Source organism: Puma concolor, chromosome C1, assembly GCF_028749965.1.
Source record: "Puma concolor isolate L17-30 chromosome C1, mPumCon1.1.hap2, whole genome shotgun sequence".
In the NCBI taxonomy this organism is placed as follows: domain Eukaryota; kingdom Metazoa; phylum Chordata; class Mammalia; order Carnivora; family Felidae; genus Puma; species Puma concolor.
The window spans coordinates 144,599,606-144,626,530 of NC_141674.1; positions in this window are offsets into that span (position 1 = coordinate 144,599,606).

The window sequence follows — 26,925 nt, forward strand, 5'->3', positions numbered from 1 at the left end:
GTGAATTTGTTAACAATTCCGACTGAATTCTTCTGTTTTCTAGCAATATTTCCCCCTGGTAAGAAAGTGCTCCTGCTGTGTACTTTATCTCGTCAGATTTTGGGCTAGTTGGTTGCCCTGTGATCTCAACTTTTTGATGGGTTCAAAAAAATAAAAAAACAAAACATAACAAAACCCCCAAAACTTGTGATTTCTTTGGCTTTTCTTTTTACTGCTGTTATTTTAAGAAGAAGGGAGTGACACCATTTATAGCTCTCCAAATTCAAGTGGAAACTGGAAGTGTGTCTTAATTTCAGTTTATGTGTACATACAACAAAATAGTTGTACAAAATAGTTGTTAATTTCAGGGTCCCTCTCTGAGATGACCACCTAATAGGATAATTAATAGACTATGTGTCCTAAAGCATCTAGTCCAATAAAGAATTTATCCTTTACCCATGAAGTTATTATTCTGAATTTTCTTTGGGAAACTAACAGGAAGCCAGGCACCCTGACATGGTAGCATTGTATTACTAAGCACAAATGGAAACTTATAAAATTTAGTTTTGAAGATGTTTTTAGTAAGACACTGTAATCTTCCTGTGAGTTGAGTGTGCTCTGCTACATTGGCAGAAAATGGGAAACTTCCATTTGAGGTCTAGATCGTTCTTCTCACTCACTTCATGGCAGATGTGTAAGCCATTTCTTCATTGTATATAGGGTGTTACAATCCTCAATAAAGAAAAACTAACTGATAATTTAATCCATTATTTCCCAGCAGAGTAGCCGTCTCAGAAATTTTAGAATTGCCTTTTCTACACTGCAGGTGATTTAAGTGCCGAGCTAAGTGAGTCCCAGTTTTCCAATTTTATACCCACTCTAGCCTATGTTGATATTTTGACTCCTGTAAGATCAAGTTACCCATTCATTTTACAATGTACAATCTAATCTCTACTTTAGATATGATTCAGTTTAGAATTGGGGAAAATATGCTAGACAGCTAATTATTGCAACATTCTCATTTTCAACTGAAAATTTTTTAGATGATATAGAAAGCTCTAGATGACAAATCTGTTTCAAAATATGTTGATATGGGGAATTTTTATCCTTTTCTCCTTGAAACTGCTCTGGATGAGTGATTGCTGAATCTGAGAGGGAAAAAAATATTCCTTTGTATAAGAATAAGAATATTTAGTTTGGTATAACCAAAAGGAGCTGCTGTAAAGTGTATGTGTCCTAAAAACCTGGTCTTTTTTTTTAAAGTTTATTTATTTTATTTTGAGAGAGAGAGAGAATGAGCAAGCCCAAATAGGGGAGGGGCAGAGAGAGGCAGAGAGAGGCAGTGAGAGAATTGCAAGCAGGCTCTGTGCTGTGGACCTCACAAACCGGAGATCATGACCTGAGTCGAAATGGAGAGTCAGATGCTTAACTAAGTCACCCAGGCACCCCTGAAACCTGGTCTTTTCTAACAGCTTGTTATAAGAACTTGGGAAAGTCACTTATCCTCTTTGATCATCATTTTTCTTAAAATGAAAATAATATGACTTGCTCTTTCTGCTTTTGAAGATCAAAATATCAAGTTAAAGCCGTGGTTAAGTATTAACAATGCCTTACCCCAGTGCTAGCCAAGTAATAGTTACTAAATCAATATTGGTTGACTGATTTTTAATACCTTTATTAGGAAATAATACATCATACATCCCCAATATACCTTATTCTCACCAGGCAGTGAGATGCAGCTAGTACGTATTATAGAAATTATAATAGTATATCATATATATGATATGTATACATATATATACATATATATATATAGTTTCTATCTTTCTTATTGACAAATGACTCCTTGAGAGCAGTTTTAATTATTTCTGTATTTCTCAACTAAAATGTGGGACCTAGAGCTGTTGTTACTATAACAGTAAAATTGGCCATTGAGTATTATGTGTCAGCAATAAGCTCAATGATTTAGGTACATTATCATATATAATGCTTTCAGTTACTTTGGGTGATAGTTCAAACTCCTAGGACACAAAGTTTTAGGGTGTTCCCCACACTTTTATGATCTCTAGCTCTAGGAATTCCTGGTGAAAATATGAGAAATAGCCTCTCCGGGCACAGGCAAAGAGAACAAATGAGCAATTGAGAGACACATCCAGAGCATCCTCCATACATAGCAAAGATGTGATCTCTAGGCAAAAGGGAGCAGGGGAAAGGGAGTTCCTTCAGTCCAAGACCCTTGCAGTTTTCTTCTCTCATCTAAGGCAGGAACATAGTCAACACATGTTGAGGCTTTAGGTAAATGGATTGTGAATACTGCCACCAAGGAAGGGAGTTATGGGACTGGCACAAGAGAAACACGTGAAAGTCATATGCAGCCCAGAGTTACAGGGCCACTAAACGACTGGGATTTGAACAGATTAGAGAATGCTCACCTTCCCCACATCTTACCATCATACCAACAGGGCTCTAGTATAAAAGCAGTGGATTGCAGCTGAAAGAGCTGCAAGATGCAGACTTTCTCTGAGGCGGGAGTATTTAGGGAAGCGCAAAGTCAAGAGAAGACCAAAACAAAAAAAGGACGTGAGAGGAATTCAAAGCCTCTGGCAAACATTAAATACAATATAACTTCTAGCCAGATTCATTTAAATCCTCACAATAAAGGCATATTTATTTCAGTTCCTATATCTCAGTATATATATATATATATATATATATATATATATAATCGCAGTAGCTTTCCACAGAAAATTACAAGGCATGCCAAAGGCAAGAAAAAACAGTCTGAAAGGCAAAGCAATCATCAAAATCAGATTCAGATGTTAAAATTATCAGACAGGGTTTTTAAAATAACTGTAATTCATGTGCTAAGGGGTATAATAAAAAACAGTAGACACCATACAAAAGCAGATGATTATGCAAGCAGGAAGAATGAAAAGGAATTCTATAAATTAAAAACAGCATAACAAAAATGAAGACTGCCTTCTAGGTACACATCAGTAGACTTGACACGGCTGAGGAAAAAAACTCAGTGAGCTTGAGCTTGAAGATAGGGCAATAGAAATGTCCCAAACTTAAATTCAAAGAGAAAGTAGAATGAAAATAATTTTGGGACAATATCAAAGCTTTAACACATATGTAATTGGAAAACCAGAAATAGATGAAAGAGAAAAGGAAGCAGAATATTTGAAGCAATAATAGTTGAGAGGCTTGCAACATTTAGGATAGATAGCAAATCATAGATCCAAGAAGCTCAAAGAACACTAAGCAGGATAAATTCTAAACCAAACCAAATCAAACATACCTAGGTATATCGTATTCACACTGCAGAAAATCAAAGACAAAAGAAAAATCTTAAGAGACGCCAGAGGGGAAAATGTATATTACCTATAGAGGAGCTAGGATAGGAATTAAAGCAGACTTGTTGTAATCAGAAATCGTGCAAGTAGGAAGAGAGGAGTGCAATATTTGAAGTGTTAAAAACCACAAAATCACCAACCTAGAATTCAACATCTAGTGATATTATTCTTTAGAAGTAAGGGTAGATACTTTCTCAGACAAACAGAAACTGAGGGAAGTCATCACGAACAGACCCTTTCTGCAAGAAACGCTAAAAGAAATTCTTTAGGCATAAGGAAAATAATATGGGTCAAAACATGGATCTATATAAAGAAAAGGTAGCATTGGAGAAATAATGAGTGAAGAAAAAATACATATTTTTTATCTTTAAGCTAAAAGATACCTGTGTTTTTAAAGCAACAACAGTAATCATGTTTTCGTGATTATAGAATATGGATAATTGAAATCAATGTCAGCAAGGTCATAAAAGATCAAAGGGAGGAACTGGGAATATTCTGTTAATGAAGCACCTGTTTTACATGTGAAACAGTATAAAGTTATTTGAAAGTGGACATAGGCCCGTTTAAAATACATGTTTGTAAACTCTAGGGTAATAACTAAAATGATTTTAAAAAAGAAGTATACATGATAACCTAAAAGAGGAGACAAATTAGAATCATCTCAACAACAACAACAACAAAAAGCAGAAAGAAGGAAAATAAACAAATATAAAACAGTAATAAACATGGTAAATATTAATCCAACTATACCACTAGACCCTTTAAATGTGAATGGTCTAGATAAACCAGTAAAAAGACATTGCCAGCATGGTTAAAAAAATAAGACTCAATTCTATGTTGTCTAAAAAAAAAATCACTTTAAATATAATGATGCAGATAGGTTAAAAGTGAAGGGAGAGATAAAAATACTGTGACAACACTAATAAAAAGAAAATTGGAGTAGCTATATTCATTTTAGACAAAGCAGTCTTCAGAAAAGACTTCAATAAAGTAGATCATGACATAATGATAAAGGGGTAAATCCCACAAGAAGACAAAACAATTGTAAATGTGCATGCCTTTAACAAAAGAGCATCAAAATATAGGAGACAAAAACTGATAGAAAGGAGAGACCGACAAATCTACTGTTATATTCAAGATTTTAATACCTCCCTGTCAGTAATTGATAGATCAAGGAGGCAGATAACAAGTAAAGATATGGAGGACCCACACTTCACTATCAATCACCTTGATCTAATTGACACTAGAGACTATTCCACCTAACAATCACAGAATCCAAATTCTCCTCAGGCTCACAGGGAACACTCACCAAGATACAACAAATTCTGAGCCATAAAATACTCCATATACATCATAACAATTTACAAAAAAAGGGATCATATAAAACACGTTCTCAGATCATAGTAGAATTAAACTGGAAATCAATAACACAAAGCAAACTGGAAAATCCCCAGATCTCTGGAAATTAAACAAAACACTCTAAGAACATATGGGTCAAAGAAGAAGCCTCAAAAGAAGTTCAAAAATATTTTCAACTAAATGTAAGTGAATATACAACTTATCAAAATTTGTGGATTACCATTAAGCATGGCTCAGAGGGAGATTTATAGCATTAAGTGGAAATGTTAGGAGAGAGATATAAAATCAATAACCTAAGCTTTCACCTTAGGGAAATAGAGAAAGACACAGTTAGATGTCAAATCAAAGTCAGCAGTAGGAGTCATAAGCACGTATGCATAGTAAAATCACGAGAATAGAAAAGATGCCTTTGAAGAGAGACAGTGCAGTGAGAATGTAAAAAACAATGTGAGACAGGTGCTTGGGGACGGGCAACATTTAAGGAAGGGGCAGATTTTAAAGATCTATGAAGACTGAGGGTAAATGGTCAGAGAGATTGAGGGAAAGGCAGGAGTGGGAGGAGGTTATGGAATTCAAGAGAATAGGGAATTTTGAGAATAAGGTAGTTGTTAATTCTAAAAATTCAGGGAGGAAGGCTAATATTAGGATTGCAAAACGCCAACTGAATTTGGATATTACATCTTTATTATTTCAAACAGGGCAGTTTCAGAGAAATGGTGAGGGTAGTAGGAAGTGGTTTATGACCTTTGCCAGAGATCCTGCAAGTGTGGAGGGAGCAGAACTGGACTGTAGCAAAGGGAATCATTATTAAGGAAGTGAAGATAGTAAATGAAGTTAATTTAAAAAGTCTATTCATTATCGAAGAAAAGAAAAGAGGGGCTTTGGTGGCACACAGGGTCAAAGTATGGCTTTGATTTTTTAAAAAAGCACAAGAGAATGTGGATAGTTGTATAAATTGAAGTAAAGGATCAGTTAACAGGAAAGGGCTGAAGATGCAGAAAGGGAAGGAATAACTAATATAGGAAACTCTCAGAGAAGAGAGAGGAAGAGGGAGCAGTAAAGAATTGGAATAGGAGCTGGTTTCGAGCAGGAGCAGGGCCACCTCATCCTCTGAAACTGGAGGGCAAAAAGTACAAATAGAAGTCTGGGTTTTTGGGGTGCCTTGGTGGCTCAGTTGGTTAAGCATCCAACTCTTGGTTTTTGCTTAGGTCATGATATCACAGTTTGTGAGATTGAGCTGCACATCAGGCTCTTTGCTGGTGGGAGCCTGTTTGCGATTCTCTCCCCCTTCCTCTGCCCTTCCCCTGCATACTCTCTCTCTCTCAAAATGAACAAACAGTAAAACCCCAATATTAAAAAAGAAAGAAATCTGTTTTTATTTTTTTCAGGGGTGGGGACATTGGACAATTCAAGCCTGATTATCCTGTTTCATGTGTGCTTACTTTGTGAAGTAGGAGGTCATATCATTTGATGAGAAAGAATGAGGAAAATATTGGGCTGAGATGCTTGAATAAAGAGAGAAAGTCTTGGAAAAGACACCAAGAGGATGAGGATGATATTTTCCAGAGGAGACAAAAGAGATTTCTGAGGGCCACTGAAATTAGAATTCTCAAGTCTGTCATGGCATCAATTCAAGTGATTGCATAGGCAGATGAATAGGAGTATAGAGCAGTTGAATTGCAGGATTAACCTTAACCTTCAGCTGTTGGGGTATAGGAACTATAAGGGCTTGGATGAATAGATCACGTGGTTCTTGCAATCACCTAGGATGATGCCAGGGATTGGCAAAGAATTATGTTAAAGTGGGTGAGAGTTGGCATGGTTTCATTCCATATCTATTTCATTAAAATTTGTTCAATTTTCTTGAAATCCACTTAAATGCAGTAACTAAGTCTGTATCCCAAAGCTTTCAGTTTCTCTGGTACTTTAAAATATGCTTGCCTGCATCTTTAGATGATGTACTCATCGTCTAATTTTTCTAGGAAATCAGGAGGATTCAGAGCCTGTGATGAAAGATAATCCCTACTGTGTGGGCATTTCAACTAAAACAAGATAATGAAAAATAACTGAATGATCCATTTTTCCTACATATAACGCCTTGAATTATTAGTGAATCCTGGAATAAATTTCTACATTCCATTGGCTCATGTATAATAAATTTGCAAACTGAGAAATTTAAGATTCATTATTTCTACATATAACTTAAGGCCAGTTTTAGGACTGACAAAATTTTCAATTAGACCTGGATGTGGACTGGTATGTTTAAGAATGCTAACCAATTTGACAATAAATTTCATATATAAAAAAAAAAAAAAAAAAAAAAAAAAGAATGCTCACAAATAGCAGTGTAGTATAGAATACTGAGCTTTGAGATGTAGTACCTAGAGTTGTTTAAGTTTGTAAGGCAAAAAGAAAACACAAGCCTGTATGTAGTAGATGGATGTCTAGGATTGGAGTCATAAAATACTATTTTTTTTCATTTTTTATTTGAGTATAGTTGACATATGGTGTTACATTAGTTTTAGGTGTACAGCTTAGTGATATGACAAGTTTATACACTGTTATGTTCACAAGTATAGCTACCATCGGTCCCATTACATTACTGTTACACTATCATTGATTGTATTCTTTATGCTCTGCTTTTTATTCCTGTGACTTACTCATTCCATAACTGGAGGCCTGTATCTCCCTCTCCCCCTCACCCATTTTGTCCAACCACTCACCCTTCCTCCCTCTGTCAACCTTAGTTTGTTTTCTATACTTATAGTTCTGATTCTGCTTTTGGTTTATTCATTTTTATATTCCATGTATGAGTGGAATCATATATTTCTTTTTCTCAATCTGACTTATTTCGCTTAGCATAATACCCTTTAAATCCATCCATGATGTCTCAAATGGCTCGATATTATCCTTTTTTATGGCTGTGTAAGATTCCATTGTATATGTATGTGTATGTATGTGCATGATATATATGTATGTATATGTATGACACATATATGTATGTGTACATGTACGATATATATAAATACTACATTTTCCTTATCCATTTGTCTATTGATGGGCACTTAGGTTTCTTTCATGTCTTGGATATTATAAATAATGCTCCAATAAACATAGAGGTGTATATATCTTTTCAAGTTAGCATTTCCACTTTCCCTGGCTAATTACCTAATAGTAGAATTATTATATCATATCATATTGCTATTTTTAATATTTTGAGGAAACTCCATACTGTTTTCCACAGTGACTATACCAGTTTACATTCCCACCAACAGTACACAAGGATTCCTTTTTCTCCACATCCTTGCCAACTCTTGTTTCTTGTCTTCTTAGTTTTAGTCATTCTAGCAGGTGTGAGGTGATGTCTCATCGTAGTTTTGATTTGCATTTCCATGATGATTAGTGATGTTGATATTCTTTTAATATGTCTGTTGACTACTTATATATCTTCTTCAGAGAAATGTCTATTCAGGTCCTCTGCCCACTTTTTAATTGGATTGGGTTTATTTTGGTGTTGTGAGAGTTCCTTATATATTGTAGATATTAGCCCATTATTGGCTATATCCTTTGCAAAACAATCAGAAAACAGACTTTAAAATCGGCAATAAATACATACCTATTATTTACTGTACATGGAAATGGTCTAAATGTTCCTATAAAAAGACATAGAGTGGCAGAATGGATAAAAAAAAAAAGACCCATCTATATGCTGCTTATGAGAGACCTCAGATGTAAAGATGCACATAAATTGAAAGTGAAGGGATGGAAAAATGTTTACATGCAAATGGAAGTGAAAAAAAAAGCTGGAACCTCCATAAAACATGAATGTTGTGTTCTGGTTATCAAAATCCTGCCTGAGGAAAGAATATCCAATGGAAAAAGATAGTCTCTTTAGCAAATGGTGCTGGAAGAACTAGACAGCAATGTGCAGAAGAATGAACCTGGACTACTCTCTTATACCACACAGAAAAATAAACTCAAAATGGATGAAAGACCTAAATGTGAGACAGAAAACCATCAAAACCCTAGAGGAGAAAACAGGCAACAACCTCTTTGACCTTAGCCACAACAACTTCTTACTTGAAACATCTCTGAAGGCAAGGGAAATAAAAGCGAAAATGAACTATTGGGGCCTCATCAAGATAAAAACCTTCTGCACAGCAAATGAAACAATCAACAAAACTAAAAGGCAACCAATGGAATGAGAGAAGATATTTAAAATGACATATTGGATCCACATAAGAGTGAAAACATATGGTATCTGTCTTTCTCTGTATGACTTATTTCACTTAGCATAACACCCACCAGTTCCATCCACGTTGCTACAAAAGGCCATATTTCATTCTTTCTCATTGGCAAGTAGTATTCCATTGTATATATAAACCACAATTTCTTTATCCATTCATCAGTTGACGGACATTTAGGCTCTTTCCATTCACTCTTATGTGGATTCTGAGAAACTTAACAGAAGACCATGGGGGAGGGGAAAGGAAAAAAAAGTTAGAGAGGGAGGAAGCCAAACCATAAGAGACTCTTAAAAACTGAGAATAAACTGAGGGTTGATGGGGAGTGGGAGGGAGAGGAAAGTGGGTGATGGGCATTAAGGAGGGCACCTGTTGGGATGAGCACTGGGTGTTGTATGGAAACCAATTTGACAATAAATTTCATATTAAAAAAATAAAACAAAATGACATATTGGATAAAGGGTTAGTATCCAAAATCCATAAAGAATTTACCAAACTCAACACCCCACAAAAAATAATCCAATGAAGAAATTAGAAGAATACATGAATAGACGCTTTTCCAAAGGAAACACCCAGATGGCCAACAGACACATGAAAATATGCTCAACATCACTCATCATCAGGGAAATACAAATCATAACCACATTGAGATACCACCTCACACTGGTTAGAATGGCTAAAATCAGCAACTCAGGCAACAACAGATGTTGGTAAGGATGTGTAGAATGGGAACCCTCTTGCACTGTTGATGGGAATGCAAACTCGTGTAACTAACAGTTTGGAGGTTCCTCAAAACAGTGTGGCAAACAGCGTGGAGGTTCCTCAAAAAATTAAAAATAGAATTACCCTATGACCCAGCAATAGCACTACTAGGAATTTATCCAAAGGATACAGGAGTGCTGATTCATAGGGGCACATGTACCCCAATGCTTATAGAAGCACTATCAACAATAGCCAAATTATAGAAATAGACCAAATGTCCATCAACTTATGAATGGATAAAGAAGATGTGGTTTATATATACAATGGAATATTACTTGACAATGAGAAAGAACGAAATCTTGCCATTTGCCACAACATGGATGAAACTGGAGGGTATTATGCTAAGTGAAATGAGTCAGTCAGAGAAAGATATCATATGTTTTCACTCATATGTGGAATTTGAGAGACTTAACAGAGGACCTTGGGAGAAGGGAAGGGGAAAAAATAGTTTCAAATAGAGAGGGAGGCAAACCATAAGACGCTCTTAAATACAGAGAACAAAACTGAGGGTTGATGGAGAGGGGGAGGTAAAACGGGTGATGGGCATTGAGGAGGGCACTTGTTGGGATGAGCACTGGGTGTTGTATGTAAGCAGTGAATCATGGAAATCTATTCCTGAAGCCAAGAGCACACTGTATACACTGTATGTTGGCTAACTTGACAATAAATTATATTTAACAAAATATATTACTTAAAAAGCTCTGACAAACAAATAATAATAAACCTTAGGTTATATTGCTTGGGTCAATGCTATAAATGCTCAAATATATATAAAATTCCTAAAATTTAAATGTCTTCATATTGATATTCTAAATTATCAAAATGTTATATGCCACAAAAATAACTAAAATTTCCTTGTCAATTACATCATAATAAGCTCTATCACATTATTATAAATAAATAATAAATAAATAAGTAAGTAAGTAAGTAAGTAAATAAATAAATAAATAAATAAATAAATAAAATCATGTTTCATCCTGAGTAAGTGATATGTAGTGCTATAGTTCTATGACTTCTAAAATAAGGGGATCAAGCAAAGAGATACGTTAGTTCTTTTCTAACTTTGAAATTCTATTACTTTTCTATGTCAAAGACATAGTTTAGTTTACTTTTTTTTTTAATATTACAAATGCCTGCCTTTAGTTATTTTGGGTATCTTCCTCAGTGGAGGTTATACCAGGATATAGAGAAACCAGCATTACAATTGCACTATCTTCATTAACTTTCAATTCCAATATGGACTTGTACATATTTTATTCCACTGTCAAGTTCTTGGTGTTTAAGTAGAAAACTTAAACTCTTGGAACAGTGCTGGAACTTTCTCAGTAAGAGATCATTAATGATATATAAATGACTTGTTATTAGTGACCTTGGATCCAAATCCAGGTGTTTAAGGCAGGAAACTACTTCAACCAACTTTGTTTTCACTAAACAACAGGGATTGGAAACTGAAGGCTCTCTAAGACAGTTAAGAAGTGTGATGTGACAGTTTTTAAATTTGTATTCTATCCACTGCTTTCTCTGGGTGAGTCAATTCTACTAGACTGTGGTTCTGATCCTGTTTTGTGCCCCAGCTCCAGTTTTCATTATGGGAGATGCAAGTACCATAAAACATGCTTTTCACCCTTCTTCATCTCATTCCCCAAGAATATCAGAAATGTCATCAGTCTCTCACCTTTCTTCTTCAAGACTTTAATCCTTCAAGTAAATAAGTAAACTCATTTTAGTATTGAAGCTTGTGACATTTGGCTGGTCACTCATCTCTAGGCTAAATTTCTTCCTTACCCTCTGTACCTTAGCCAAGCTGTTTCCTATTGTGCCAAAGGATCTTGACTCCATATTTATTAACCTTCTGGGTAAATTCTTTATATAGTGTTTAATCAGCATGCTTTTGTAAAGTGCAAGTAAATTACAGACCACTTATCTGAGCAGTCATCTGCCATTTTTCAGGAAAAACCAATTACATTTCCTGAAAATAATCATGTTGGTTGAATGGGTCCATACAGGATACCCTTAATATTATCACTCATTTTTAGTTGTTCCTTTATTGCAAGTATGAATAGTATTTCTAGACTGGTATATATGCTTTTCTTTCTGCTGATGCCTTGGTAAAGTCTGAAAAGCATGTATTCAATGAGGAGCAGTCAGGAAATAGTGCCTCCAAATTTCTATCTTCCCAGAAGGTACTTGACAATTAAATTCCTCTATTTCATGAGTTTCCATGACATTTGACAGAAGAATACACACTATAGCAGTTTTATAGCATGGCAGAGGAATATGCCAGTCTTACAAGGTAAGAGAGCAGAGAATACTGGCTAAATTTGTCACTGAATGGAGTTTCATTACCATATATTCATTTAGCACTTTTGGTACTGAGATCTGGTAAAATCACTGCGTTGCAATTGTCTGATGATATTAGGAGGCTTTGGACTCTGTAACCAATTTGATAGATGCATTAAATTGATCAAATGAACTCATGTGTGGGTCTTCTACGGAAGCCTCCATACATGCTAGGTGACTATGAGGAAGCAGGGTGGAGAGAGACTGGCTTAAGCAATAAATTGTCAAGAGTGCTATTTATTTTTATGTGCTGCAGATTAGTATAATTTGGGAGATAGAGATGTGTAGGAAAGGAACCATCTGCCCTTAGAATTGTTTAAATATATGTATACACACCTAGAAAAAAAATTTAAAGTTAAGAACTATATCCTTTAGTGTAATTGGGGGACGAGTTGTTCTTTTTTCTTAAAGTTTTTTTTTATAAGTAAAGAACTTTGTATAAAACTTTCTTCTTGTATTAGATCAATCTGACTTGCTTAGAATCATAGAAATATTATGTACAGAGCATTTTTACCTCTCAAGCCAATAGTGGTGAATATTGTCCTGTACTCTACTCTATTTTTAAGCAGCTCTTCTTGTGACAAAGATGTATGTTACTGCCTTTAATGAGCCTCTGCCTGATGCTGACTTAATAATGGCATGAAGCCACAATTGTATTAGCTCTGATATGGAGGAGCCCCAAATAATTCATTGTGATGTTATGACTAATTTCTTTTATGTTGCTCACAATGGCTGATAGAGGGTGGAAAGCTACTCAGGACTGCAGTAAAGCAATCATCTGCCCTTTGAATGATTTAAATATATGTATATACACCTAGAAATAATTTTTAAAGTTAAGAAATGTATCTTTCTGCCCACTATCAAGTTTATTGGCCCCTCCCATATCCTTTTTATTTTCCCTTTCAATTTTTCCTTCTGATACTAAGAAAGGAAGACCATAGGCTTTTTGTTTTCAAGAACTGAGTTTTTCCTATTCCACGTATGTACTACCACAAAATCCACAAGATAAGCTATAGACCCTAATAAATTATCTGAGCAAAGCCCCAGCTCTTAAAATGTTCTTGCCTGATTTCCTTTTGCTCACCAAATGTCTTTTAGATCTGGACATGGAAACTTATGATGCTTTTCTTGGTTGTCTTAACCAGTGACTGACTGGAGATATTGATTAATGTTCCTCTACTACTTTGCATGTTGGTCCTTTTCCTTCTTTTCCAGTCTCTTTTATTTTTTGGTTTAAACTGCATTTTAGCTTTTTCACCTCCAGCTAATGGAGATACTCCCAGGAATGTGGACCGATGATATAGAGGCTGGAACTGTGCCAGCAGACGCATTAGGTTTCTTCTCCCACCCCAAACCAATCGTCTGAAGTTCTTAAATGAGAATTTTGAAATTGGAACTCAGTTTAAAAAATAGAGGCAAATCAGCTCTAGCATATAGAGAGTTCACATCTTCCTTGTTTTTCCACATCTGTCTTTTTTCAGGGAGGAGTTTGCAGGTGGCAAAGTGATGTGATAGTGCTGTTAGTATGGAATAGAGTTCTCATTTGTACATGATTGTAGTCATGTTCTTTTAAGATTCTGTACTGCATTTACATCTTATTCTTGAGAGGAAAACAAAAACAGTTTAGTAATAGAATTTATAGGAAATTTAATAGACATCAGAGTAGACTGTTAGGCCTCTAGCCTAACTGTATACACTAACAATGGGATAGGCGTCCTCCAGTTCCCCAAATAGGGTTCCTTTAAGTTATCTTGTAAAATAAATGGCATATACTCGTAAATTATCAGTCATAACTCTAGTATTATTATTTACCTAAATTTTTCTCTTATTGAAGTAATCACAAAGAAGTAGCTCATAATTAAAATTGTTTAGACATATAGATATAGCAAATCTTATTTATGTCAATTATTGTCCTGGACTTCAAAACAAGACATATCTTTCCTAGATGAGAAAGAAAGGACAATTTACATCTTCCTTACGAAGAGGTCCCACTAACAAGGGAATGGTTTTTTTTTTTTTTTTAACATTTATTTATTTTTGAGAGACATAGGCAGAGCATGAGCAGGGGAGGGGAAGAGAGAGAGAGATAACAGAATCTGAAGCAGGCTCCAGGCTCTGAGCTGTTTGTTAGCACAGAGCCCGACGGGGGGCTCGAGCTCACGAACTGCAAGACCATGACCTGAGCTGAAGTCGGACGCTCAACTAACTGAGCCACCCAGGCGCCCTGGGAATGTTTAATTTAGGGTTAAATTAGCTTGGTTTTGGCAGTTGTGTCACTTGAGCATCTGACTCTTGGAGATCTCTTTCCCTGGTGGCGTATGCTCTGTTATTTTCCATGGTGTTCAGTGGTGGTTTTTATTTGTTGGGAAAAAAAATGCCAAAACATGCACTGACCCTTGTCAATGCTCAGGAAGGATGTCAGAATAACATTAACCTTTCATTCCAACTTAACCTATTTTATTTCCCAAATCAATTTCAGTGCAACACAAATGCATGCTTTGATGTGTTCAGAAATTAATAGATTTTAGTAAAATAATCTGTGGTAAAGGCATTAGAAAATAGTAACTCATTCATAGCACAGAATATGTGCTGTAAGTTTATAAAATCTAAACCTTAAATTCATATTTGAACAAAGCAAACTATTGAAAAAAAACAAATTTTCTGATTGTTTAAAGACCCTTGGAGGCTGTTAAGAGAGTGTTTGTCACTGGTCACATTGAACTTCCACATGTGACTGTTTCATTTCTATCATGACATAGGTAAAAATTCTAACAAAGTGAATTTTCTGGTTTTATATATAGCCTTCTTCTCTTGGGCCACACCCACCACAGTGAAAGTCTATGTGATTAAGGCTTGTCAATAATTCCAGATAATCTTATTCGATATGCTTTCTTACAAGGAAATTCATTCATCTCTTCAGTAAGTAGAACATGGCAAGCCTCAAAGCCTTCAGCTTTCAGTGGTGACTCATTCTGAGATGCTGGAGATAGCCTGGGAGTAGCACATGAGAATGTTGGTTGGCAGATCCTCAATACTGGGAATGTAGCTCCCCCACTTAACACTCTTATCTAGTATTACAAGCAGTACGGTGTCTTTCTTGGCAGCATTGGCCAGCCACTCTCTGCCCAAGAGCTCTCTCGGAACAATGGCTCCTGGAGACTCTTCTCAACTCAAGTTCTCACCAGGTTAGTGCCCTAAGTCACAGTGATCTCTCCTACTGGCCACCTTCATTTATGTCTCTCCAAAGTAGCTGCTTCTAAAAGTCTTCCCTTTATGCCTCCCATGGAGTCACCTTTATCCCTTGACCTGCAGAATAGTTTTGGATAGTGCCTGGGCAGCACTAAGCAGAGATTAGAAGCTATACCTCTCAGGGCACATCTTACCTACAACTATAATTTTGTTTGGCTCATAGAATGTTTAAAATTTTTAAATTACTTTGAAAGATTTAAAAGTTAGAAAGTTTCACTTAAAAATCTTGATTTCCATTTCTCCTGTCTTGAAGAATTGGAAGTTCATGTAAAATCAGAAGATGGCATTGTTCTTACATGGCTGCCATATTCTGGTAGTGAGTGGTAATTGCTTCCTTTAGGCAGGTCATAGTCTCTCCAGTTTGCCATAGATCACACACTATTTAGGCTTACTTCTGAACCAATTCTACTTGTGTGAATATTACTGATTCCTAGAACTATTCAAATTTCTGTATGACTTGTACCTAAACCTCTACCTATAGAGGGCAATTCATAGAATCTCAAGTCTGTGGACCCATTCAGGTCCTTGGACTTATTCTCAGTGATCTATGAATTGAAGATGGGAGCTTTCTTAGTCTCTTAACTTGTTCGAGCTTCTGTAGCAGCATACCATAGACTGGGCAGCAACAGAAGTTTATTTCTCACAATTTTAGAAGATGGGAAGTCTAAGATCAAGGCATCAGAAGATTCAGTGTCCGGTAAGGGCCTGCTTCCTCACTAACGACTATCTTTTCACTGTATCCTCACAGTGAAGGGACGTGTTATGAGAACTTTTGTGAGGCCACTAATTCCACTCATGAGGGCACAGCCCAATCACCTCCCAGAGGCCCTACCTCCTAATACCATCACACTGGAGCTTAGGTTTCAAAACATAAATTTGAGGGGGATGCAAACATTCAACCTGTAGGAGGAGCTTAAAGTTTTTATTTCTTTTAGTTCAACGATTATCTATCATTTGTCTATGTATGCAGTTATTTGGGTGATGCCTTTAATACTAACATACTATTTCCAAAACTACTTTAATTGTTATGAGTCAATAAAAAAGAACATAGGCAGGGGCGACTGGGTGGCTCAGTTGGCTAAGCACCTGACTTGGGCTCAGGTCATGATTTCATGGTTTATGGGCTTGAGGCCCAAGTCGGGCTCTGTGCTGATAGTTCCGAGCCTGGAGCCTACTTCAAATTCTGCGTCTTCCTCTCTCCTTGCCCCTCTTCTACTCTCTCTTTCTCTCTCTGTCTCTCTCAAAAATGAATAAACATTAAAAAATTAAAAAAACAAGAACATAGGCAGACTAATTGGTAAGTTATATATTTGTATGAAATGAAGGCCAAATGTCAGATAATGCTCTATACACAAGGTTTCATAATAATCTGAAAGAAGGGCTGGCAGAATATAGTCATCACATGACATTAGGATTGTGGAAGGTCCCAAGAGAATCTGCCTCGAAGCAGTCAGTATTATATTCATTCTGAAAGCAAAAATTTATTTTCAGTAAAATGGCATTAACTGTCACATTATATTAATTTTGTTAATCTAAGCTGTGTTTGTTTTATATTTTCTATTCAAATTGGTTTTATAGATGTTTAAGGGTAGTTATGAAGAGGTATAAAAAAACATGCACCTAATTTCTTGTCTGTACTTTTATTTTTTTATTATTTTTTAATGTTTATTTATTTTTGAGAGAGAGAGAGAGAGAGAGAGAGAGAGAGACAGACAGACAGAGTGTGAGCGGGGGAGGGGCAGAGAGAGACGAAGACACAGAATCCAAAGCAGGCTCCAGGCTCTGAGCTGTTAGCACAGAGACTGACGCAAGGCTCGAACTCATGGACCATGAGATCATGACCTTAGCTGAAATCAGATGCTTAACCAACTGAGTCACCCAAGCACCCATGATGTCTATACTTTTTAAAGTCACTTTTTATTTAAAAATAATTTGTTACAATTCAGCAAAATAAACAATTTCCTTTAAAAAGTGTACATTTAGTACTCAAATTTGAAAAATTTTGCTTTGATGCTATTGGGTAACATACAGGATCAGGATTTAGTTTGCTTGGCTTGAGAGGGGGTTTCATCCCATGGGTTTGGGTCTCCACCTGGGACACAGTCCAGGAGAAAGAGAGGCCTGGTTGCAGAATAAGCCTGAGTTAATAAGGACATAAGAGTATAAATGAACACCCAATTGAAGGGGAAGGAAGAGAAGTAATGCTCAAATTTGGGGTACAGTTGATTTCAGGCTCTAAGTCATGGGAAAGGCAATTAGCAAAGGTGTAGCTGCAGCCTTCTGGGCAGTTCCAACCACTAGCTGGTATCTGCAGTTCCACCTATATGATTTTATAAGACCAGAACTATGTGGCTGGAGCAGTCTGGCTAAAAAAGACCTGAGATGGCTGAACAGCAGCAAAGGTGCTAACAGGTTCATCAGGAATAAGTCTTCAAAGGGGCTAATTTAGAGCTCCATAAAAATACATCAGTAAGCCTCCCATTGTAACACCATAGTGTCATCTCTACAAGGGATTTTTCATGTCCCCATGCAGAGCACAGATCTATTGAGCCTCCTCTCCTGCATGTGTTTTCTAGGGAGGGCCTTCCTGGATTCTTAGAAGGGAGCACAGCACATTATCCTCAGGCCAGGTCTTTACATCTAATTTTGAAATGTCACTGGGACACAATAGAATCCTATCTCATAACTGCCCAAACCAGGTATATAAAGCTAAATTTCAACTATATGAGATACTGAAATCCATAACTTGGATATTATTGCTTGATATCTATTTGAGAACAAAGGACAGTGGGTACTCTGGTGAAATGTATGTGGAGTTCTCAACTGGAATGTTGATTTGAGATAATTGGCCAAGTTAGGAAAAGGCACTTCTCTGTGCCACTAACCAACTTCTTTCCTTTACCCGGTCCTAAATTCCCAAGACACAACTTTCAATTGGAAAGACAAGGTCCTTTAGAAGGAGGCTTCCACTAGTTAAACTGGGGAATGGGTCTCCAGGGGTGGGAAAATATTATTTATTTACACAATGGTTTCAAAAGACCTAGCTTTGAGATCTAGAATTTGATTTTGAAAGCTGATTGTCAGCTCCTCGATGCAAGTAAACCATAGTCCACTGCAGAATTGTAGTAATCTGCAGAACTTCTCACACTTGGTTTCCAAGGAAACATTCCAACACACAATATACTTTCTGAGCACCTACTCTGAGTCAGACATACTAGGTACTGGAAAGCTCATTCTGAGCAAGACAGAACTTCTGTTCCCATGAGCTAACAGGCTAATGCCAGGCATTAGACAAAGTTCTCTTCACACACTAGTCACTTAATTCCAGCATCAACCACATGTCCAAAATGCTGGTTAGAGATTTTGTAACTTGTCTAAGATTTTGTACTAGCAAGTGATTGAGATTAAAAAAAAAATAGGCAATTTGACTTCAGTGCCCAAACGCCTACCTACTACATGTAGTGCCTACCTCTTAGTTGCCTTTGCTTTGGCTTCAAATGTTATTTAAATTTCAGAAACACATTGTGCAGTTGTTAAAAAGTGAATAACTGCAAAATACAAAGGAAAAATTTTAGATCACATGAGATAAAAACAACCAATTTGAATGGTATTATGTAAAATGTTTGGTGCTAAATGATACTTCTTTGTCCTTTGTCTGGAATCATTATGGTCTTAATTAACCTGTCTCTGATATAATGCCATTTACCCTCTGCTTCCAACTTAACTGGAGTCCAAAGAATGGTCCTCAGTGATGGCTGGATTTGTCATCTGCTCATACAGTGCCATGCACTGAAGGTGATATTGATAGTAGTCATAGTTACTATAATTAATTATGATAATTAAAAAGTGTCTGAAGAGTCATGGTGATGCAGAAATATTTATATATTGCTCAAAATGAAATTTGGGAATTAAAATGGCCTTGCTCATTAAAGCATCACATGGAGAATTATATTAAGCTACTGCTGCTTTTCAAAGACAGTCACAGGAGGGTGAATTTTTCATTTAGTTGTCTCAACTGAAGAATAAGCAAGTGTCATAGCTGTTGGTCAAATAATTGTCTATATGCATGATTATATATGCATAGATTTTTTTCAGATCCCTTAATTTTATGTAATATTTGAAACTAAATTTCATCCTTTTTATATTTCTAATTAGTTCCTGAAATAAATGTCAGAAATGGTGTGAAGATTAGACTATTTTCCTTTCTAGCTCACTTTAGTTTTGATTGTTTACCATAGCAAGCATCTAAGAAGACTCTTTGAGGGTGTCCAGCAGGGGTTTCTCTGGTAATTCACATAAATGTTAGGATAATTTATCCCGTCATGGCTTGCTTGTCATTATTTGAGATTTGGCCCACTGGGTCTTTATGTCAGTCTGTAGGAATACCACAATGGTGCAGGGACTGTAAGATTGAGGCAGGGATGATGAGAAATGGCAACCATCCTGCTCTTCCTGCTGCATTGGACCATGACATTCTCTAGCCAACTTCATTTTGCTTCTAAGAGGCTGAAAGGGGCAGTGTAACTACAAAGGAGGAGATACTTACAGTGGAGAAGTTCTATAGAGAACTGCCAAGAGGACAGGTGAGGAGCCTGGTGATAAAGGAAGTCTGGGATCTCAGTACCTGATATCAGGATAACTGCTCCATATCCTGGCTTCTCTGTAGTCTGAGGCTGGGAACGCAAATGGGTCTGGGTGAATGCAAATTCCTGTATTTAGCAGACTGCGTTTGGAGCCCTTCCTCCTCTCACAAGTTCCTGGTTTTGTAAATATGGATATGTTCTCTTTGTTCTTACCTCCTTGCTCTTTCATTTGCTACCAGGGGTTTGAATGCTACTAAAATCCTTAGGTCCCTTACTTCCAATTACTTTCCTTCCACCTCTTATCACTTCTACCTCTTTCTGCCTTCAGGACAATGGATTTTTAAGGTCTACATGATGAAGTCTGTCTCATAAATGCTGCCTACGTTCCATCTTTGTAAAGATTGTAGGTACTATGTACATTGTGGTCAACCAGGTTTGGCATGTTAGCATTCTCTTTGTCCTATCACTTCTCATTTGATAAATTATAAATTTCTAACTTGCTAAATATGTCCTTTTTTCCTTTTAAAAATTTCAAATATGGTATGGGAAACACCCAGTAAATAAAAACAAGTCAAATAATAAGAATTTTAGAATCAAGTTTTCTCTAACATCATTTCCCCCCAGCTCAATTCCCCAACAGTAATTACTGGTAATAGTTATTCTGGCCTTAAATTTTTTTTTTCAATGTTTATTTATTTTTGAGAGACAGAGAGAAACAGGGTGTGAGTAGGGCAGGGGCAGAGAGAGAGGGAGACACAGAATCCAAAGCAGGTTCCAGGCTCTGAACTGTCAGCACAGAGCCTGACTCGAGGCTCAAACCCACAAACGGTGAGATCATGACCTGAGCCAAAGTCAGATGCTTAACTGACTGAGCCACACAGGCACCCTCAGGCCTTTTGAATAGAGACACACACATCCGGCTTATGGTTTTTTGTTTGTTTGTTTGTTTTTAAGTTATAAATGGCATCATAGTAAACTATTCCTCTACAACTTGCTCTTTGATTTTAATAGTATGTCTTTGACATTACCTCATGTCCCTCTTTCATGTCCCAGAATATAATGCTACATCATTCTTTTTAATGGAGGGAAAGTATCCCATGATAAGGCTATATCATGATTTATTAATAAGTGCTGAAGTACTAGTTGTGTGTTTGTTTGTTGGTTTCATTGTTGTTGTTGTTGCTATTATAAACAATACAATTTTATGTGCATTTGCTGGTGTTTCTGTATGGTAGATTCCAGGAAGTGAAACTTGAGGTCAAAGTATAGACAAATTAAAAAAAATTATTGATACTGCCAATTGAAATTGATACACTGAAATTGCCACTGTATCAATTATATTCCTACCAAGAGTTTATGAGCATATCTATTTCTCTGCATCATCATCAATGTAGGCTTTTAAATTTATCTTTTAAATTTTAACAAAATGATAGGTAACGAATCATATTTTATTGTTTGAATTTGCATTTCTGAACTATTAATGAAGTTAAGTGTATTTTCTTATTTTAAAATTCCATTTGTACTTCATTTCCTATTTATTAGTTCTGGTATCTACCTATTTCTGTATCAGATTATATTTTTCTTACTAATTATAAATGCATTTTATGTACTGTGAATAAAACTTCCTTTTTTATCATATATCATAGGGTTTTTGTTTCTAGTCTCCTACTTATCTTCATATTTTGTTATGTATTGTATAGGAAAGCTCTATACATTTATTTAAATTTATCAAGCTTTGTTCTTTTATAATTTTTGTGGGTTTTCTTTATTTATATAAGTAAGCTTTCCCCATGAAGAAAAACATAAAATATGTTCTTCTATATTTTCCTTTGATGATTCTAGTTTTATACTTAGGCCTGGAATCACTCTAGAACTTATTTTTCTGTATGATGTAAGGTAGTGATTGAACTATGTTTTCCAAATAGCCAATTTTCCCCACATCAAACTGAATAGTATCTCCTTTTCCAATTAATTTGAAATACCACCTTTTCATGAGTGAAAAGTCTACATATGTATGAAAATTTTCATTGTTTTATTGTTCTGTTAATATAGTCCCACATCTCTAACAGACACATTGTGCATTTAATTGGTAGTTTCTGATGACTAATTCAGTTGAGCACCTTTTCTTATGTTTATTGGCCATTTAAACATTCCCTCTTTTATTAGGTCTTTTGCTCTTTTAAAAATCAGTTTTTTGCTTTTTTGTTGTTTATTTGGAGGTATAACTTATACATTCTGTTTAGGTCTTTTTTTCAGCTGTATGCATTGAAATATCTTTTCCACTCTGCAGCTTAGCTCCTAATGCACTTTTTTTTTTAATATAAAGAAGTGCTTTGTTTAACTTAATTTTTTTGAGGATAAATCAATCCTTTACTGGATACCTGATAAATTACTAAAACAGACCTGACTATCTTTTGAAACAACACTGTTGTAGTAAGTAGAATAATGGAGAATTATATTTGTCTTTATAATCTTAGTGAAATAAAATGTGAATTCAAATTGATGATCATTCAAACTGTAAATCATACTTTAAGGCACAATAGAAACTACAGAGCCATTATCCTTATTATTTATTTATCATTTTTATTTATTTTTTATTTTTTGTAAACTGCAGGATGGGTAAGTGTACCTGTTAAACTAATCTTTGGTATATCTTCATCTAATTCACTCTATGTTTTATGGCCTATTAATTATCTAATGTAAGTCAATCCATTTATCTAAACACATACTTGTAAGAAACTTGGCACTGAGTAGGGTACATTCCTTTCTTTCTTTCTTTCTGACACTGAATACATTATTTATTTTTTCATTTTTTTCATTTTAATATTTTGAAAAGAATTTTTTTTACCTTTTGACCTTCTTTAGCCATTTATCCCACTCCCCACTCTCTGCCTCTGTCAACTACCAATCCATTCACTTATATGTATGAACTTTTTTTGTTTGTATTTTTAGTTTGTACATGTAAGATCATATGTCTTTCTCTATCTGACTTATTTCACCTAGCATAATACCCTTGAGATTCATTCATGTTGTTGCAAATGGCAAGATTTCATTCTCTTTCATAGCTGAATAATATTCAGCTATAAATGTGTGTGTGTGTGTGTGTGTGTGTGTACCATAATTTCTTTATCCATTCATCCATTGATGTACACTTAAGTAGTTTTTTAATCTTGACTATTGTAAATAGCACTGTAATGAACATCGGGGTGTAGATATCTTTTCGAGTCAGTGTTTTTATTTTCTTTGGATAACTACCCAGAAGTAGAATTGTTGGATCATATGATATTTCTATTTTTAATTTTTTGAGGAACCTCTACACTGTTTTCCATAGTGGCTGCACCAATTTTCATTCCCACCAACAGTGCATAAGCATTTCCTTTTCTCCACATCCTTGGCAACCCTTGTTATCTCTTGTCTTTTTGATAATAACTGTTCTAATAGGTGTGACGTAATGAGGTATCTCATTGTAGTTTTAACTGCATTTCCTTGATGATTGGTGATGTTGAGCAGCATATGTACCTGTTGGCCATTTGTAGGTAGTCTTTGGAAAAATGTCTGTTCAGATCTTCTTCTCATGATTTAACTGGATTTTTTTTGCTATTGATTTTTATGAGTTCTTTATATATTTTGGATATTAACCCCTTATCAGATAAGTGATTTGCGAATATTTTCTCCCACTCAGTAGGCTGCATTTTTATGTTATTGATGGTTTCTTTGGCTGTGCAGAAAATTTTAGTTTGATGTTGTCCCAGTCTTCTGCTTTTTTTACTTTTACTTTTTGTGTCAGATTCAAAAATCATTGTCAAGGAGTTTACTGCCCGTGTTTTCTTCTAAGAGCTTAAGAGCTTCAAGTCTTATATTCAAGTCTTTCATTCATTTTGAATTGATTTTTGTATATGGTGTCAGATAGTGGTTCAGTTTCATTCTTTTGCATGTGGCTGTTCAGTTTTACCAGCACCATTTATTGAAGACACTGTCCTTTTACCATTGGGTATTCTTGGCTTCTTTGTCATAATTAATTCGTTGTATATGCATGGTTTATTTCTGGGGTTTCTGCTCTGTCCCACTGATCTATGTGTCTCTTTTTATGCCAATACCATACTGGTTTAATTACTATAGCTTTGGAAGAGCATCTGAAATCAGGGAGCATTATGCCTCTAGCTTTGTTCTTCTTTGCCAAGAATGCTTTGGCTCTTGGGGTTTTTTTGTTGTACCATACAAATTTTTGGATTGTTAGTTTTATTTCTGTGAAAAAATGCTTTTGGAATTTGATAGGAAATGCATTCAATCTGTAGATTGGTTTGGGTAGCATGGACATTTTAATAATATTAATTCTTATAATCCATGAACATGGAATATCTTTTTTTTGTGTCATCTTCAATTTCTTTACTTAATGTCTTATAATTTTCAGTATACAAGTCTTTCACCACTTTGGTTAAATATTCTAAGCATTTTATTATTTTCAATGCAATTATAAATGGGATTGTTTTCTTAATTTCTCTTTCTGATAGGTCATTATTGATGTATAGAAACACAACCAAATTTTGTGTATTGATTTCATATTCTGCAACATTACTTAATTTATTATTTCTAACAGTTTTTTGATGAAGTATCTAGGGTTTTCTATATATAACATGTCATCTGTAAATAGTGACAGTTTTCCTTCTTCCTTTACAATTTTATTGTCTTGTATTTCTTTTTATTGCCTAGTTGCTGTGGCTAGAACCTCAAATACTGTGTTGAATAAAATCAGCATGACTGAATATTATTGTCATGTTCCTGATCTTAGAGGCTTTCAGCTTTTCATTGTTGAATATATTAGCTGTCAGCTTGTGATATATGGCCTTTATTATGTGAGGTACATTCCTTCTATGCCTGTTTTGTTGAGATTTTTTATTACAAATGGATGTTTTTGTCAAATGCTTTATTATGCATCTATTGAGGGATTATATGATTTTTATCCTTCATTTTGTTAATTTGAGTAATTTATGAATGTTGAACCAGCCCTCTATCCCTGGAATAAATACCACTTGATTGTGGTACAAAAGACATTTAATGTATTGTTGAATTTGGTTTGATAATATTTTGTTGAAGAATTTTACATCTGTGCTCATTAGGGATATTGGCCTGTAATTTTGGTGACATCCTTGTCTGTTTTGATATCAGGGTAATATTGGCCACCTAGAATGAGTTTGGAAGAGTTTCATTCTCTTCTTCTTTTTTTTTATATGAAATTTATTGTCAATTGGTTTCCATACAACCCCCAGTGCTCATCCCAACAGGTGCCCTCCTCAATGCCCATCACCCACTTTCCTCTCGCTCCCACCCCCATCAACCCTCAGTTTATTCTGTTTTTAAGAGTCTCTTATGTCTTGGCTCCCTCCCTCTCTAACTTTTTTTTTCCTTCCCCTCCCCCATGGTCTTCTGTTAAGTTTCTCAGGATCCACGTAAAAGTGAAAACATATGGTATCTGTCTTTCTCTGTATGACTTATTTCACTTAGCCTAACACTCTCCAGTTCCATCCACGTTGCTACAAGAGGCCATATTTCATTCTTTCTCATTGCCAAGTGGTATTCCATTGTGTATATAAACCACAATTTCTTTACCCATTCATCAGTTCTTGGACACTTAGGCTCTTTCCATAATTTGGCTATTGTTGAAAGTGCTGCTAGGAACATTGGGGTACAAATGCCCCTATGCATCAGCACTCCTGTATCCCTTGAGTAAATTCCTAGCAGTGCTATTGCTGGGTCATAGGGTAGGTCTATTTTTAATTTTTTGAGGAATCGCTATACTGTTTTCCAGAGTGGCTCCACCAGTTTGCATTCCCACCAACAGTGCAAGAGGGTTCCCATTTCTCCACATCCTCGCCAGCATCTCTAGTCTCCTAATTTGTTCATTTTAGCCACTCTGGCATAAGGTGATAGCTCAGTGTGGTTTTGATTTGTATTTCCCTGATGAGGAGTGACATTGAGCATGTTTTCATGTGCCTGTTGGCCATCTGGATGTCTTCTTTAGAGAAGTGTCTATTCATGTTTTCTGCCCATTTCTTCACTGGATTATTTGTTTTTCGGGTGTGGAGTTTGGTGAGTTCTTTATAGATTTTGTATACTAGCCCTTTGTATGATATGTCATTTGCAAATATTTTTTCCCATTCCGTTGGTTGCCTTTTAGTTTTGTTGATTGTTTCCTTTGCAGTGCAGAAGGTTTTTATCTTCATGAGGTCCCAATAGTTCTTTTTTGCTTTTTTTTTTTTTTTTTTAATTTTTTTTTTTCAACGTTTATTTATTTTGGGGACAGAGAGAGACAGAGCATGAACGGGGGAGGGGCAGAGAGAGAGGGAGACACAGAATCAGAAACAGGCTCCAGGCTCTGAGCCATCAGCCCAGAGCCCGACGCGGGGCTCGAACTCACGGAGCACGAGATCGTGACCTGGCTGAAGTCGGACGCTTAACCGACTGCGCCACCCAGGCGCCCCTTTTGCTTTTTTTTTTAAACACAGCATCAGTGCTTCATCTTTTTTTTTTTTTTTTTTTTTTTAGATTTATTTATTTTTTATAGAGACAAAGCACAAGTGGGGAAGGGACAGAGAGAGAAAGAGATACAGAATCCAAAGCAGGCTCCAGGCTCCAAGCTGTCAGCACAGAGCCCGACGTGGGGCTCGAACCCACAAACCATGAGATCATGACCTGAGCCAAAGTCAATGCTTAACCGACTGAGCCACCCAGGTGCCCCAGTTCATTTTTGCTTTTAATTCCTTTGCCTTTGGAGATGTGTCAAGTAAGAAATTGCTGCGGCTGAGGTCAGAGAGTTTTTTTCCCGCTTTCTCCTTTAGGGTTTTGATGGTTTCCTGTGTCACATTCAGGTCCTTTATCCATTTTGAGTTTATTTTTGTGAATGGTGTAAGAAAGTGGTCTGGTTTCATTCTTTTACATGTTGCTGTCCAGTTCTCCCAGCACCATTTGTTAAGGAGACTGTCTTTTTTCCATAAGATATTCTTTCCTGCTTTGTCAAAGATGAGTTGGTCATACTTCTGTGGGTCTAATTCTGGA